The 13,805-nt window shown below is 33.0% G+C and overlaps 1 protein-coding gene across 2 annotated transcripts in view; it reads right to left on the bottom strand.

Moving 5' to 3' along the window:
* LOC129750556 (nuclear hormone receptor FTZ-F1-like) overlaps positions 1-13,805 on the bottom strand; it is a 448,891-nt gene that overhangs the window by 172,664 nt on the left and 262,422 nt on the right. The window lies entirely within an intron of this gene.

Below are 13,805 nucleotides of genomic sequence, written 5' to 3'. Positions count from 1 at the left end.
TTTCATCACTTAACAAACGCTGTAGGAAATCACTCATTGGGTAATTTCATTTGAAAATTTGCAGAAGGGTGGCTGAAAGTGTATAGTTAACGTAAAGATTTTTTGTTTGTATTTCGAAAATTGAAAAAATAGAGCCAATCAAAGAGCCATGGGGCAAATTTATTTTGCGAAAATCTTCAGATAAATAACAAATTCTTCCAACGGGATATTCGAAATACAAATTGTAGTCCTGGTGAAACTGTGAGTTTTGTGATTAAACGTTACAACACAGTTCTGAGAATCAAAAGTAGAAGATTAGGAGCAAATTTTTTTTTATCATAAGCTAAGATCTATAAGAAGCGAGAGAGTATAGTTTCAGGCAGAATCTCTATATGTCGCAAAAACTATTAAACCGATTTCCATCACAAATACCATTTTGGAATCGTCTTAATAACTAATCCGAAATCAGCTTAAGGGAGGGCTTCTGCACCATTTCGACTTATTTTCATTTGTTCTACTTTTCAAAGGATGCCCAGAAGTAATATGAAGAATAAGAAGTTAATTTTGTATCCAAGAACAAAAATATTGATCTATTTTGAAGCAGGCGTTCAGTGAGAATCTCAAAAAAGTTGAGTAAAAAAAGGTGAAAAAAATTATTTCTTTTTAAAAGAAGTTGCTTTCAGATGTTGTGCATAAGATTTTGAGTAGAGTGGGCCTAATGTACAATTTTGCGAAAATGGACTAAAATGAAGTAAACATATCAAAAAATCCCAAATGGCTTAAAGTTTATTGTCCGAAAGTTTGAAAAGAATCGGTCAACTAGGTCATTTTTACAGCGATTTTACTGCGATGCGATTTTAAGTGGGGCACCCTTTAAATTCTTTGCAACCCCGGGAAAAGTGTGATTTTTGTTGCCTTATAATGCATCACTCAACTACCAAATTTTAAGTATAGACACTTACTTTGAAAGAATTCAAATTCAACATGACGTTGAAGTTTCTAATATGAGCACAAACTTCATTATTAACCAATCTGGTAACCTGCCCGTGGCATGGTTCCTTTTTTTTCCTTTCGTCATAAGAAAACATCTAAACAAAAGTAAAATCCTAACGGTAACTCAACTAACACAAACACAAATGCTTAAAAAAATCATATCAAACGGTAGGTATCAGAAGGAAGGTAGGATCCTTTTCCAGTTAGTTTGCTTCTCGCTTGAGTGAACTTGCTGCTGGAATGGAAAATTATGACGGCCAAGAGAGAACGCAAACCGGGAAAGAACGGAAACCGAAAGCCCCTCAAACGCGGGTAAGGGGGGATGAATGGATGTTGTTGTTGCTGCGTTTCCACTGTTCTGGCGAGGTGGAAAGGGGGAATGAAGACCGGAAGGCGCACCACAAAACTATGCAAAGGTTTGTGTGTTAGTAGGACGAAACCTCCCTTCGGTTGGTGTTGGTGTGGCATACTTTTTCTGGTGCTCTTATTGATGTTGATTATGCTGTTGTTGTCGTTCTCGTTTGGATTTTGTTGCTGCTGTTGGGTTGATGATGACGACGATGATGCACAGGCACACGAAAATGAGAAAATTTAAGAAAGGAAAACAGAACCGAGATTTTCGGGAGAACTGAACGGAGGGGGGAGGATCAATATGGGGAAGATGCCGGGACCTGCTCAAGCGAAAAAATGTTTGTGGACGTGTTCTTGAAGAAGGATTGAAAGTTGACGATGTTTGTGTGTCGTTTGAATTGATTCGGGTTCTTTTTTTGCACTATATCTGTGAAGAAAGAGTAGGTCGCTCAGAATTTGCGATGTTTTTTCAGATGTTTTTTTTTGTTGCTTTTTGCTTCTTTGATGAAAGAACATCGAGAAAGGGAAGGTTCTGCTTCTATGTGCAGGAATGTTTATTTTGTCTGTCGATGCTGACGATACGCTTGGTTTACTTTTACAAACATAAATTTTCTCCTAACATTCAATTCAGACTTGAAAATTTCGAATGAATTATAATTCATATTCAGAATTCAAATTCAGAATTCAGATCCAGAATTCAGATTCAGAATTCAGATTCAGAATTCAGATCCAGAATTCAGATTCAGAATTCAGATTCAGAATTCAGATTCAGAATTCAAATTCAGAATTCAGATTCAGAATTCAGATTCAGAATTCAGATTCAAAATTCAGATTCAGAATTCAGATTCAGAATTCAGATTCAGATTCAGAATTCAGATTCAGAATTCAGATTCAGAATTCAGATTCAGAATTCAGATCCAGAATTCAGATTCAGAATTCAGATTCAGAATTCAGATTCAGAATTCAGATTCAGAATTCAGATTCAGAATTCAAATTCAGAATTCAGATTCAGAATTCAGATTCAGAATTCAGATTCAAAATTCAGATTCAGAATTCAGATTCAGAATTCAGATTCAGATTCAGAATTCAGATTCAGAATTCAGATTCAGAATTCAGATTCAGAATTCAGATTCAGAATTCAGATTCAGAATTCAGATTCAGAATTCAGATTCAGAATTCAGATTCAGAATTCAGATTCAGAATTCAGATTCAGAATTCAGATTCAGAATTCAGATTCAGAATTCAGATTCAGAATTCAGATTCAGAATTCAGATTCAGAATTCAGATTCAGAATTCAGATTCAGAATTCAGATTCAGAATTCAGATTCAGAATTCAGATTCAGAATTCAGATTCAGAATTCAGATTCAGAATTTATATTCAGAATGCAGTTTTAAATTTAGATTCAGAATTCAGATTCAGAATTCAGATTCAGAATTCGGATTCAGAATTCAGATTCAGAATTCAGAGAAGAGTTTGACATCAAAATAATTATGAAGGAATATTAATTGTGCACCCAAAATTCAGCCTCTGTGCCAATGGCGTGTAGTCAATTTCATAGCATCATTGGTACAAGAAGATAACGCGACCGGCACTGATTCGATTTGCGCCCACCGGCATTAACCTCCCAGCGCAACCGAATTGCGTATGTCTGAATGAAACAAAATAAAAACGTTTTCGCGTCCCTCCCCATCGCATCACAAGCCGAAGAAGGATGGAAATAAATACCGGCCAACACCAGGCAGCCAGCGAACCGAGCACTGTGCGTGTGAATGTAGCAAAAGCAACAACAAAAACATCCTTCTAATTCAATCAACCGGCAAACACGGCTAAGCTGTGCGTGTGTATGTAGCAAAAGCAACAACAAAAACATTCCTTCAATTCACAGGCAAACAACACCGGCCAAGCTGCCCGGCTTTAGCAGCTGTGTATATGTAGCGTGTGTATGTAATAGCAGGCAGTAAGCAAAGCACAGTTCTCATTCAATGGGTTTCCCGTTCCTTCACTCCCGTTCCCTTTCCCGTTTCCATCTTAAGGCAAAGGAATGCATTGAAAGGAGGCCAAACGCCGGGAAGCCGCTGTTGTACGTTTTTTGTGATTGATCGGTAACAGAAAGCCTATGACAAATATACCTCGTCCTGCATGAAGCTCGAATAGTACACTGGTTAGAATGACGGACAGGCAAGACGATACAATGTGTGATGTGAGTTCGATTCTCACTGCAGCGCTGTGGTTTTAATTTTTATTTTCTTGTTTCTGGGATGAATTATCCAATAAGAAGGAAATCCCATAAAATGTTTTTCTTGTTTCGCTTGAATGTAGTGGTCATCATTTTGGTTGGGAGCCGAGTCCTTATGCCAGTTACGGTTTTTCAAACATACCGTCTTCGGCACAGTGCACATTTCAGAGCAGTATCGGCAAAGAGATTTGCTAAAAAGGCATTGGATTTTTGCAACCTCTTCTATGGGTGTGGTCCTTCATTACATCAAAAGTATGTCAACCATAGTCATCTAGAGTAGGTATCATTGGGTGCACTTGAAATGGGAGAGGTAAAAAAAAGATAAAAAGAAAAAGAAGGATACACCAAGATCCTTTAAATTTATGCAGCTACAGAACAAAGAGTTGAGGCAAAATAAAAAATGTCACTCATACATTCTGATAAATAAGCAGCATCACACATGTAAAGTGAACATGATGAAATGGCGCCTTTCAGATGGAAACTTCCACCGGCGGAAGACGAATGGTTTCTGCAGAGGAAGTAAGCAACGCGAATGTAGAAAAGTGAGAAAAAAAAATGGAATGAATGCAAGTGCATTCTATATGCCGCCGCCCGGATACATTCACGATTCGAGTTTCATCTTATCGAGTGGGAGGCTTAAGGTTTATCCCTACATACAAACATATGTATGTACATTCATTTTTCTATAAGGTCCAATTTTCTTGATCTTTCTCTGAAATCCGAAGTTTGCCGGAAGGCGATTCTCCGCCGGATTGTGTATGACAGTTAACTCCATTCTCAAAGGTGTCGTGGGAGGTGTCAAAAATTAAAAAAAAACGCCCATTGAGCTACATACATCGTCGTCGTGTGTGATGAGAAAAATTAGGTCAATTTCAAAAAGTGGACTTTCCGAGCGGGCGCATCAAAGTCTCGAGATGGCGTCAGCTGAAACCTATTCGCAGGGTAGGTCAGTTCAATGAGCACAGTGTTTGCAGGAAAATTCCGGCACAGTGTCGATGATGATGATGACGACGGAAGAAAAATGTCTTTCCATCGTAGAACAGAATGCATTAATTTACATATGAGGATAAGTTTCCCGGATGAGAGAAAATTCCTGAATATATCTGTTTTCTTAGAATATATAACGTTACCTAGAGTGTATGCCTTACATTGCAAAGAATTTCAATCTAAAAATTTTTGAAAGAAAGAAATACATAGATACCGTCAACTGTGGTATCATATAACACTTTTCAACTTCAATGGCCTCTAAAAATCGAATATCCACAGATAATCAAACCGCTGGTACATCAAAAGTTATAAAGGTTGATGGGACATTAAATTGACGTAGTCAAAAAATCATCGGTTTAACAAGTTATTTCTTAAATTTACAAAAACATGCGATTTTCACCCTTCTAAGAAAAAGGGGTAAGCTGCAAAAAACTTAGGGGATGAATAACACGAGAGTGTTAATATCCCAGAAACACAAAAACAAAAAAAATGCAAAAATCTTTGTTTAAAAATGAAAAACCAAATGAAAACGTTCAAAAATTCATTGTTTTTTATATATTTGTGATGTCATGACGCATAAGTAATTTTTTGTTTTGTTCGAATTTTTCACCTTTTTTCTGTCAAACACGTTTTTTAAAGAAAAAGCACTAAGATGCTGCATACATTTAGGGGTAAAAAATACTACAAAAACTCTATTAGCTGAAATCATAAAAGTTAATGTTGAATGGCTGAAATTTTGAAATTGACAAACGCGTGATGCAGAACAATCATATTCCAGCATATGGAAACGAGATTTCAAAGGTGAAGCTTTGATTTGAATTTTGATGCATTTAAGCCCAGACTGGTACTGAATTATAAAATTATTAATTTATCAAAATTTGGTGATTGTCAGAAATATATTTTTACACCAACAGTGTTGGTACAGGATAATAATAGAAACATAAAATTTGTTGATGATGTCATCAAGCCAATCTGTCATACGGGGTAACATTTTTTACGGCATCGAAAAATGTAAAAAAAATTAAATCTATTGCTTGATTTTTAAATTTTTTATGAGAACCGAATACTTAAAAAAAAAATCTCACGATGTTAGAAGCTGTGTCACCATCATTTTGTTATCCATAAATGATATAATAACGTTATGTTAAAAAAAAATAATCATATGTATTGTAGTAAACAAATGTTACATATAACTCTGCTGTTGCATGATGCCCCTTTTGAAGGTATTCATCATGAAAATTTTAAAAACTCAAAGCGAGTAAAATAAACACATAGATTGTAATTATAAAATTTATTTTTAAAATTTATATAATCCTAAATAAAGTTTTATTCTAAATACAACTACATATCACAAATAATTCAAAAAGATTTCTGAACTTTATAAGACAAATTTCAAACAGCCAGTTTTAAACATACTATATCTTAGTTAAACTTTCTTCTTAAATCTTTTTTTAAAAAAATCACTGAATCCACAGAACACTTTGTTCGCGAGTTTGTTAAAATAAATAAGGTGAATCATGCCTTAAACTGAAACAATCTGTTGTAATTAGTAAGTAAAACTTTTTCAGATTAATACTTTCTTTGTGTTTCATAAAAAAACTTTTCTAGAAAGCTGGAAAATGCATATCACTGATTAGTTACATTTCAATAAATTTTGTTTTAGAAATCTCGAAACATCAATAAAAGATGCTTCTCTTAGAATTAGAAACTAAATCTTTTACAGATTTATAATCTCTTGGTTCTTCTGAATGCTGGGAAGTGCATAGTCTATTTAGAATAAGCTTGACAGATCGATCGCGAATTTTTTATACAAAATTTGGAAAAATCCGGTCCAGCCCGATTGACCGGATTTCTTTGAAAGAAAAGCCCGGATTTTGCCTGGATATATTCAACTTATTTGCGAAACGAACAAAAAAACAAATTATGTTTTAATTTTTTTTGGTTTATGCGCCCAAAAAGAAATCTTTCGATCAAGTTTTATTAAAAAAAATCATGAAAGGTTTTTTGGGAAGCCTAAAGTATGATTTAAAATTTATTTCAAGTTTTTGTCTTGATTATTGTTGAGTAATTCCTGGGTTTTGACCATATTGGTCCGGATACTGCCCGGATTTTTGGTCGAGAATTTGATATCAACTGCCCGGGTTTTGACAGGGTTTTTTGGATTTGTCACCCCGAATACGTGCTGGAAAAATTATGGAAACCCTGGTCTATAAAAATCTAAAACCAGTTGAGAAAAATATGCCCAAAAAACAGGTTGGAAATACCAATGCCGATTGGAGCCAACTATGCGCCAAAAATGAGCTGAAATGTGCATTGCGCCAAAAATGATATGTTTGCTAGTCCGTCACTGGCATAAAGACTCGAGCTCTCGAGTAAAATGATGTAGGACCACTTAATACAAACATTCAAGCTGAATAAGAAAAAAGGTTCATGGTATTTTCATCGTATTGGATAATTTATCCAAGAGACTAGAAATTTAAAAAAAAAATTGCCGTTGGTGAAAATCGAACTCACATCCTATCGTAGGATTTTCATCCTATTAGATAATTCATCCAAGACATAAGAAAATAAAAATAAAATGCCGTCGGTGAGAATCGAACTCACAACAATTTTCAGCCTTGATGCCTATTCGTTATACAGGAAAACCTTCTGAGAAGTTTTTTTATTTCCTTTCCTTAAATATTGTAACGGTAATAAATTCGAACAAATTTCTATGAAACGCTTCAAGCCTCAAGTTTGTTAGCTAATGTACATTAGTTTTAAATTTTTTCGAAATGTTTGAAAGATTTCAAAATGAAATTTGGAAAGCAAAATAATTATTTAAAAAATGCAACTTTCACATAAATTATAGAATTAAATTGATCTTGAATGCTTTTTGAATAGTCGAAGCTACCCCGTTAAATGGTTAATATATAGAGATTTTTAAATATCACTATTATTCTGAAATCAAAACAACGGTTGATAAGACAAACTTTATGAAAATTTTAATGGTAATTTTTCAAAAGGTAAACGAGCTCTGAGGAATTTGACTTGGTCTGCATTGTTTAAATTTTGGACTTCAAGCAACTTATACTTTCCTGATTTCTAGAATTTCAAAACTAAAACTTCTCAAACTTAAAAGATGCGCAAATTTGTGAAGCGTTTAACCCTAATTCGTTCTTGAGTGTCATTATGACACTATTGGAAGTTTGGCAACTTGCAACTTTATTCGAGTGCATCCAAATAATACATTTTTTCGAGGACCTTCAATAAATTCTTAAAATCTTTAATTTTGCATCATTATTTTTTTATGGACGTACCCTGGAAGCCCAGGAAAAAAAATTCCCCAATCAGATCTTGAGTGTCAACTTGACACTTCTCGCTTAAAAGCGCTATATTTCTCTTGTTTCTCAACCAATTTTTACTAAATTTATTGTTTTAAAAACCGCGTAACGTAACTCAAACAAATTTCTGAGTCCTTATTCCCATAAAACTCTTCAATTTTCCGTTACACAAAGTCAAAGAAAAAAAAATCCGAAGAAACATGATTCGGAAAAAAGACTGTAGATCAGCTACGGAATGCTAAAAAAAGTATCGCAGCGCTTATGTAAGATAACCACAAGAATTGGTTAGAAATTGGCTTTCTAGTGAAATTCATTGCGGAAATCTAGAGTTAATATACTCAAAATCCAGTGCAAAGATTATTTAAGTACAAGAAAATCTAAGAAATTGAAAATTGACAAAAAGTTCGAAAACCAGCTACCTTTAAAAATTCTGTGACTCGTATTTTGACAATCCAAAGACAATCTTAATTCACGTAAACTTTCCAATCTTTTTTTTTCAAAATTTACATGGTGTGACTTAAACAATTTGGACGGTTCATTGATTTAAAAGTACGGTTTTTACACCACTTTTTTACATTTTTTGTGGTCATGATCTTGAAAAAATTCAAAAAAATATACCTTTATGTGCAACGTATAGCTTCGTACTTCAGCTTTCTTGAACACTGAGTAAAATTCTATTCGAGCATTACGTAGCTTTTTTCCGAAGCATATTTTCCCGGATTTTTTTTGTTCTTAGACTTTGAATTGCGGAAAACTGAATTGTTGTATGTACATAAAGTCTGAAAAACATATTTTAGTTACGCCACGAGGTTTCCCAAACAATAAATTCTGTGAAAATTGGTTGGGAAACAAGAGAGATATAGCAGTTTAAGTCAGGAGTGTAAAATTGACACTCCAGGGACTGTAACGGGTAAAAATTTCAGGGGCGAATGAGGGTTAAGTTAACAATTTCCAAGTTTCGCAACTTCCTTCTACTTCGGTTAATGAATGCATGATGTGCAATAGTGAAAGAAATCTTACGTAATATCCTCCAGATTCTAAACTTTTTACTTTCAGCTTGATATTGATTGCTCGAATTTTGTATCTGAATTTAGTAGAAAATTTGTACGACACTAAATATTTCCCGTTTTATTTATATTTTCTTTCAACGTGTTCTCTATGTTGTAGAGATTTTTGGCGTTCTTGAAAACAATGTTTTAAAAGATGATTTTCCACTACATCCAACGTTTCGGCATTTATTATACCTTTTTCACGGAATCTAACATCATGTTCAGAGAATGTTTTTTTCACTTTAAACAGTAGACCTCGCGCATTTTTTTCTACTATATCTTTTAAGGTTTTCGAAATTTCAAAACAAAAACTTCTGAAACTCTAAAGATAAGCAAATTTTTTACTTTCAGCATGATATTTATTGCTCGAATTTTGTATTGGAATTCAGTAAGAAATTTGTACAACACTAAATATTTTGCATTTATAAAAAAAATACTTCTACTGAATCAAAGCAAACGAAAGATTCCCTTTAATTCAACCACGGTATAAGAAAAGTTCAGATACTGGTATTTTCATAGCAACTTACTATATTCTTCATTGAGCGTTTTCAATCGAAAAAGATCACTGAAGAAGATAGATAGCAAGTCGCTATCAAAATACCGGTATCTTAATTTTTTAATACCGTGGTTGAATTGAAGAGAATCCTTCGATTGCTTTGATTCAGTGGTTTTTTCTCACTACATCCGACGTTTCGGCATTAATTATGCCTTTTTCAAGGAATTTCAACACATGTTTAGGGAATGTATATAAAATTATCATATTAACTTTATTGTACAGAATGTTAGAATAGAAACAATTCAAAAGCTAATGTTAATATTTTATTAACATTCTCTGAATATGTTTTAAGATGAAAAGGAATTATAAAATCCGAAACATCGGAGGTAGTGTAAACATTATATTTAACACTTTTTGAAGACTGAAAACGATTTTTTTTTTCAATATTTTGCGTTTCTGCAGCGTATGTGCAGTGAGCTTTTGCTACATCAATATCACCTAAAATTCTAAAAAACTGAGTTTTCTATGTTGATAAGTGATAAATTCCTAATTTTTGGTGTTATAACGGAAAAAAAAACTTTAAATCGACAAACAGAACAGCCCTTCGATATTCAAGTTGCTTCTTAGGAAAAAATGATGCTGCGCTATAAAAGGGTCGTCAACCATCCTTAAGTTGACATTTTACTTTCTGATTTTGCAAAAAAAAAACTTAACAAAAGTTGTGTGCGATTAATTGAAATACAATCTGGAGGATGAGTCTCCAGAAAATCATCTCCATGTGCATTAGGGATAAAGTGTCCTACCCGAGAATAAAAAAAATCGAGTATTCCCGTATTATCTTAATTAATTAAATTAAAACTTGACTAATAAAAAATCGGTAAACGCTCGTAAATTCCGGAAATTTCCGAAGTAAACAAAAAGGGCTAAATGATTTAAAATTTCCACGATCCAAATAGGAGAAATGGATCAGATTAAGTAAGGAAAATGATTGTTGTACCTTGATATATGGCTTCGACTTAAAACAAAATGTATTATTATAACTGGTTAAAACATTAAATTTGATAAAATTGTTTTTGCGTTCGAAAACTCAGTGTAAAAGTGAAAACGACGAAGAATTAATAAAACCAAACAATTTCAATCAAAGAATGTTATAAAAGAATCTGTCAAGTTTGTTGGTTTAAGGCAGGGGTGAGCAACCTTTTCAACCAACGGGCCAATTTATATTTGAAATCTTGTCGGCGGGCCGCACTTAAAATAGTTTTTTTTCAATAATTAGAAGAGCAAAACACATCTGGAAAAAGGAAAGATAAAACGAATTCACGTGTTAAAGAACAGAAATTCCACACGACTTTTTAAATACCCGATATTGAAAAGGTACATCACTACATTTTAGTCATTTTTAAATTCTCTCAATTTTTAATAATACTTTTTGGCGAACATTCGTTCTTACAACATTCTTGTTAAAACTAATGGTACTATTCGTCATCACATCTATTTAAAAATCTTCTGGAGCTTACCACAGTGATAACAAAGAGGGTGAAAAATACATATTGGAAGAAATCATCGTCTTCTTAGAGCGAGTTCATTCGTGTTGAGAAAATGTGGTAGAAATTTTGACACTTGAAGCACATTTTGAAAATTTTACCATGCCAAAATGTTTTCATGATCTTTGGGCGTTGTATTTTTTTACAGCACTGTTTCTATTTCAGCCGTATGTGATAGAAATCGAGCTATGCATGCTATGCATCACAGCATGCGAAAATATAACACGTGTTGTAAAAAAATTGAAGGCCGAACTGAATTGAAGGTCTTGAGAAAGTTTTTGCATGGTCAAGTTTTCAATATGTGCTACAAGTGTCAAAATTTGAACCACTTTTTCCCAACACCAGTGAACTCGCTCTAAGAAGACGATGATTTCTTCCAATATGTATTAAATGTTAAATGGCAAATTGACGTTCGGTGATTTTTTTCTCCACAATTAAAACTAGTCCTCAAAGCCTTGTTTTTTTCCTACAAACGGTAAAACCCCTGTTTTGTTTTAAATTGGAGTTCTTTTTTGATCATTGCATTGAGATGTTGAGCCAAGTTTTCAAAATCTCAGATAAATGTGCAATTTCACATATTTTTAGGCAACTATCTTCAAAATTCCATTCTCGATTCTAGAATTTTTATCCAGATTTTTATAATTTTAAATCTTAATTAAATATCATTGGAATAGGATTTTAAAAACTATACCATGACTTTGGTAATGTGGAAGGCGAATTATAAGTGAAATAACTAAATTCACCGATGTTTGTTATAAACTTTCTATCAATTTTATAAAAAAGCATCACAAATAATCGCTAAAGATCTTTTGGGTTGAATCACAGAATTTCAGATATCTATTGTTTTTATCAAGAACTAATATTTTTTGTCGGTAAATTTGATGTCGCCTTATTCATGTTGAGAAAAAATCTAAAATCGTTCACCCAGGCTTTATTATTACACTTTCGTAATTTTCGTCAATATTAAGAAATAGAAAATATTTCATAGGGTTTTGTTTTAAATTTTTTTTGCTAATATTTTAATGCTAACAGAACGAGCCTTTTTGGACAGATTTATTAAAAAAAAATATCTCCTGGGCATATTTTTTATTAACAACTTTATTTTTGTTTGAAACGAAAATAATGACTTCACTAATGCGCTTCGAAATTCCGTTGATCATTTGTAGCTCCTGATTTTTGGCTTCCGACTCACTTTAATGGATTTTGCTTAAATAATTAAAAAAAATGTATCCTGCATTGAAAAAATTCCAATATGTATTACGTTATGCCAATAAACAACATTGCATTTTTGCCTTGAACAGAACATGATAATGCTTAAAATTCTAGAAAAAAGTTAACAATCTGAATGATTGAGGTGGAACAAATGCAGATAAGTGCATATTTGATCAAGTCATATGAATTTTCTTAATAATCTACTGACGAAAAAGTTAAGGTATACAAATTTGAAAAAAGCTTCGCGGGCCGCACTAAAGCGTCTTGCGGGCCACATGCGGCCCGCGGGCCGCGGGTTGCTCACCCCTGGTTTAAGGTATTAGTTTTTGGGTCTTGGGTAAGGTTGCCAGATTGCCTAGTTTTATCCGGGTTTGCCTGATATTTAATAAAAAAAAATATTGGGAACAGTCCAGCCTGCCCGGTTGCCCGGATTTCATTGAAAAATTTCCAGATTTTGCCCACATCTATTCACTTTGTTTGGCAAGTTGAACCAAAAAGCAAAAAAAAAGGATTGTGAATTTTTTCATTTATACAACGAAATTTTTTCAACCAAGTTTTGTAAAAAAAAATAATGATAGGTTTTTTGAAAGCCTTGACTATCATTTTAAATCTGTCGATGAATTTTAAAAACAATTTTTTTCAATTTTATTTTTGTTGAATTTTTTTTTAATTTTGACAAAATTTGCCTGGATATAGCCCGGATTTTTTTCGTCAATTTTGAAATCGAACGCCCGGATTTTGTCAGGTTTTTAGGTTTTTAAATAAAATTGTTCGGATTTGTCTAGCCCGGAAACTAGCTAAAAAAGTTCTGGCAACCTTAGGCTTGGGTTTTATAATTGCAACTTGAATTTTTAGGCATTTACCCTATAATGCATAGTGTTTTTTGTCTTTATTAGAGAGACTTTCAGCAAATAAATGGTTCACCTCTAAATGCAAAACAACACCAATCTCCAAATATCTTGGAATTGCTTGGATACTTTTAGGTGTTGTACAAAATATATTCTAGAGATTAAAAGAAATTAGCCCATGGTAATTTTATTACGATTTTTTTAATGTATAAGTGAGATTTCGAACAAAGTATGCAAAAAAAAATAACGAAAATCATATTTATTTTTCTTTTTGAAAAAAAAAAATAGTTTTTGAAAAAGCGCTGTGATTTCTTTAGATAAGCTAGTTCTATTATTTTGTTTAATCTCAATCAAATCAAAACACCATTTTGCACCCAATTAAAAAGGTTTGGATGAAATTTGCAAAATCGTATTGAAATGAATTGAGAATTTCTAAAATTATTTTTCAACTTTGATGGCCTTAACTTCTATAATACTTAAAATGACGGAAAAAATATGACTTAAAACCTGTTTAGTTGTGTAATTCGAATTAAATGTTATTATTTCACAGAATCAACAATTGCTATTCTCATTTTAAAAAAAAAGCCATGCATTAAAGGGCTAAAAGAGTGGAAATGTTAAGCAATACTACAACTTAAAAGTTAAAAAAAAAGGTAGAGTATGCAGTAGAGTATGCAGTAGAGTATTAAAAAATTCATTTTCAATTTTTCCCGAGATCCCGATTATTTCCTGGAAAAGGATTGTCAGATTTCCCGATTCCCATGAACGCCTAAATGGCCGAGAAAT

This window comes from Uranotaenia lowii, chromosome 3, assembly GCF_029784155.1.
Source record: "Uranotaenia lowii strain MFRU-FL chromosome 3, ASM2978415v1, whole genome shotgun sequence".
NCBI classification, from domain to species: Eukaryota; Metazoa; Arthropoda; class Insecta; order Diptera; family Culicidae; genus Uranotaenia; species Uranotaenia lowii.
The sequence above is the reverse complement of the archived record's forward strand: the minus strand, read 5'-3'. Positions and strand labels throughout refer to the sequence as shown.